This window comes from Hemitrygon akajei, chromosome 15, assembly GCF_048418815.1.
Source record: "Hemitrygon akajei chromosome 15, sHemAka1.3, whole genome shotgun sequence".
Lineage (NCBI taxonomy): Eukaryota > Metazoa > Chordata > Chondrichthyes > Myliobatiformes > Dasyatidae > Hemitrygon > Hemitrygon akajei.
In genome coordinates, this window is record NC_133138.1 from 32,762,200 (window position 1) to 32,766,765 (window position 4,566).

Consider the following 4,566-nt stretch of genomic DNA (forward strand, 5'->3'; position numbering starts at 1 on the left):
CATCACTACTTGGTTCAGAAATTGCACCATCTCAGATTGCAAGAACCTGCAGCGGATAGTGAGGTCAGCTGAGAAGATCAACGGGGTCTCTCTTCCCACCATTACGTACATTTACACTACACGCTGCATCCGTAAAGCAAACAGCATTATGAAGGACACCACGTACTCCTCATACAAACACTTCTCCCTCCTGCCTTCTGGGAAAAGGCACCGAAGCATTCCGGCTCTCATGACCAGACTATATAACAGTTTCTTCCCCCAAGCTATCAAACTCCTCAATACCCAGAGCCTGGATTGACACCCTACTGCCCTATTGTTTTGTTTATTATTTATTGTAATGCCTGCACTGTTTTTTGCACTTTATGCAGTCCTGGGTAGGTCTGTAGTCTAGTGTAGCTGTTGTGTGATTTTTTTTTTCTCTGTGTTGTTTTTTACGTAGTTCAATCTAGTTTTTGTACTGTGTCATGTAACACCATGGTCCTGAAAAACGTCTCATTTTTACTATGTACTGTACCAACAGTTATGGTTGAAATGACAATAAAAAGTGATTTGACTTGACTTGACTTGAGAGGCAAAGAGGAAGCCACTGTTGAAAAAAAACTCACGAGTTCTCAGCTAGTGCTTGCCAGAGGGCCTGTGGAGGACTCTGAAGTCAGCAAGAGGAGGCTCTATGGTCAGATGAAACCAAAATTGAGTTTTTTGGCAATCAGACTAAACACTACATTTGGCATAAGCCAAACACGGCACTTCATTAAAAAGACACCATCCCATGAAGCATGAAGCTTGGTGGTAGCTCATTATACTGTTGGGATGCTTCACTAGAGCAGGCTATTTTTCTGCCAAAGGTGCATCTACTAAAAATTGACTTGATGGGGGTGAATACTTACACAATCAATTATTTTGTGTTTTATATTTGTAATTAATTTAGATTGCATTGTAGAGATCTGTTTTCACTTTGACATGAAAGAGACTTTTTCTTCTGATCAGTGTCGAAAAAAGCCAGATTAAATCCATTGTGATTCAATGTCATAAAACAAGAAAACGTGGAAACCTCCAAGGTGGATGTTGCGTATGTGGCCTGGTTACACAACAATGCTATTAATAAAAATGCTGGAGACAGGAGCTAAGTTTCATGGTTCTTTACTGGCAGCAACCGAACTTGACACACACGTACAGATAAATACGCGCCTAAAGGCTGATTTGTACTTCCACATCAAATGAACGCCATAGGTACGGCGTAGCCGCGTAACCTATGCTGTACTCTACGCCCTACCCTATGCCATAGCCTGACGCGCACCTCTCCAAAAATGAAACTGCGTGTTGTGGCAATGCAGACTGCAATAACTGTGATTGGTCCGCTTGGTAACATTGTATTTCCTCCTGTCTATAGGCATACTGTACGTACACTGATGCAAAATAAATGGTTGGAGATGGTGAACCAAATCGTGAAATCTACAGGCCAATGTCCGAAAATATTTGAAATGCATTTCCTCGTCCATGTCTCTCAGTGGCCGGACAAGCACAGAAAATTCACCCTCCTTCTGCCTCAATCCATTCAATGGCCATACACACCATCTCCTCCGAAGTCGTCTCTCTTTTCTGCATTGCAGTAATTTCAATAAAATTAAACCTTGTTCAACATTCATTAGCTCCAACTCCAATGTGATGCGCTCAGTCACCATTATTTGAAGTACACGAAGAAACTCTACACAGTGGCACAGAAACCCCACCACCAACTAGCATTTGGCAGTGAATTGCAGAGCGATGCAGACACACCAACGCACAAGTATAAATGCTCACAGCGGCATAGGCTACTACGCAGAAGTATAAATCACCCTTTGTAGCGCATGCAACGATGTGTTACTAAAACATAAAGTAGCCCCTTATTATAATGTGGGCTATAAGGTACACTGCTCCCCTTTTATTTTATTTTAAAAGTGTATTAACTGTTTTTTTTTACGGGACATTATGCTAAACAAATATGTTGACAAATGCCTACCATTTGTTTACTTAGCAACAATAATAACAAATTATAACAAAAGAACGTAATAATATTGAAATATAACAAGCCTTTTTTAAACTTTTGTTTTAAGACCCATTTATAACTATTTTCTGGGCAGGGGGGGTCTTCTTTAGACTGTTCAGCACTGAAGCAAATAGGTCTTCACTCTATTGTCTGGAATAAATTGAACTATCCACAAATTGGCAGGTTCCAGCCATAAAGAGTAGTCACCTCCATCTTGCAAAGATGATGAAAGCCAAGTGAAATCTGTGAAGAGGGAATGTTATTCTTAAATGTATGTACAATCATCAAAACTGAGATGGCATTGGAAAGTGTCTTCAAATAGTGTGTTCTTTGGTCTGTCAATAAACTTGTTTGTTTTAATACAGATTTCCATATAAAAGTCATGAACAGTTGACCTCTGAGCTTAGGGACTTTAAAAAAATGTGCACCTCCAACTTGCTAAGAGTCCTAGGCAGCAGATCGCCTCCATATAATGAAGACTCCTCTGTGCAGCTATCCTAGATATATATGTATCTTTGTGCTAACATTTGTCCTCCTTACTCATATCTCATTTGTTCCAACTGAGCTAACTACACAGCCAATCTTCGTATTCTCCTTAGATTCCAAAGAGATAGCCTGACCTTTATGATACCAACTCTTATCGTAATATAACTTTCCATCTTCTATTCGTGCTTCATATCTTTGTGCTGGTGATTCAGCAAGAGTCCTGGGAAGATGCTTAGGAGAAGACGGAGATGCTGGTCTTTTCGGAGATTTAAGCTTATTGAGAGTTCGCAGATCTTCCATTATCTATTCATCTGTTAACAAGTAATTTAACTGCGCAGGTGCAGGTTTTCATCTTTTGTCTATAATTGGAACAGGGTCATTAGGTCTCCTCCTTAGTTTCCTAGTCATTATTGGTTTTGCCTCATAAAATCTCCTATGAGTTCCATTTTTAGCTTCTCATTCTCAATCATCTTTTTCTTTTCTTCTAACTCAATCTTTTTATCTTCAAAGTCTTTCACTGCTGCTTTCTTCTCTTTAATATAATTCCTTTCCACTTGTTCTGTCTCCAGTTGCAGAAAAAGCTCTACATTTCATATTCTTTCCTTGTATTGTTGATCTAGTTTCTTCATCCTTTTCTGATACTCCTGCAAAGTGCCTTCCTGTAACTGCTGGAGCTGTCTTTTGAGAGATGTCAACTTCTCCTGGCACATCTGCTCTTTTACTTCCAGGTAGTCTTCATCATCCTGCTTATTGGCAATATCTGTCTCCCTTGCATCCTCTGTATCTTCATCCAAGCCGCAGCCACGGATACTGCATTCGTCCTCATCGTCAACGCTGTCTAGCTCCTCCTTGTCATTGTAATAGTCAACAATGATTGAGAGAAAAACTGAGGACATCTTCCCCGCCGAGCTGCCCTACTTTGTTGACACGTCTAGTGCCTTGATGGTGTGTCAATCTAACTGGATTTTCCTGAGCCATTCCCATCCCAGCAACGGTGGTCCTCCATTTTTCAGTACACAGAGTTTCTGTTGCTATGTTTTGTCTCCGTAGGTCACTGTCACTTTAATTTTGTATTTGGGACACATTTTCTGTTCTGTGTAAGTCTTTAGCAGTAGTTTAGTTTGTTTCAGAGGTATGTGAGAAAACAGTTGCTTGTAGTCGTGTACAGAGATCACTGTTAAAGCTGTTGCCAACATGTTGCCAACTCCGTTTTCAGTCTCACACCTGCCACTTGTGGAGTGATCCATATTACTCTTCAATCATCAGACACTTCCACGCTGTGAAGTTGCACACAAGACAATTCACTTTTGTCTGAGTCGATTTCATCAGAACTGCTTCCATTTGGTGTACCTCATTGTATTTTCCTTTCTGGGATTTCTTGTTTCTCTGTATTTTGCCCTTTTTCTGCTGTTGACTAGCTTTGCATACCTTGCCAATGTGGCCCTGTTTGCCACAGTTTATGCATTCTTTGCCTTTAAACCAACAGTCATCAGGGTCATGTGACATGTTCTGACATGGTAACATTTCTTCCCTTCATTTCTGTTCAGTGACATTTTACTTGTAGCATTGTCCAGAGATTTTTGTTGTACCCCGTGCTGCTGTTTCCATTGGTATTGCAATGTTCAGCGCCTTCTCGTTTTCACTCAGGAGCTTCTTCTGTGCGGTTTCACAGTGCATGCCACACACTAGCCTATCCCTCAATGCGTCCAATAGACCAGCTCCAAATTGACAATGTTCTGATAATTTGTGCATTTCTGCACCATATTCAGAAATGCTTTTATTTTTGCTCTGATTCCATTTGTGAAATTTAAATTTTTCAGCAATGACCAGTGGTTTGGGATTTAAATGCTGTTGGAGAGTGTTTACTATTTGCTTGAACATCTTGTCAGCTGGCTTTTCAGGGGTTAACAAGCTCCACAGCATCCCGTATGTATTTGTTCCTATAATACTGGCTTTCTTTTCATCATTAACACCATTAGCCTCACAATATAACTCCACTCTCCCAATGTAAGTTGCCCAGTCTTCAATGCCACTATCAAATGCTGTAAATGTTC

The 4,566-nt window shown here is 40.4% G+C and overlaps 1 pseudogene; it reads right to left on the reverse strand.

Moving 5' to 3' along the window:
* Positions 1–2,473: 2,473 nt before the first annotated feature.
* On the reverse strand, positions 2,474–3,408 carry LOC140739547 (sin3 histone deacetylase corepressor complex component SDS3 pseudogene; annotated as a pseudogene).
* Positions 3,409–4,566: the final 1,158 nt, after the last annotated feature.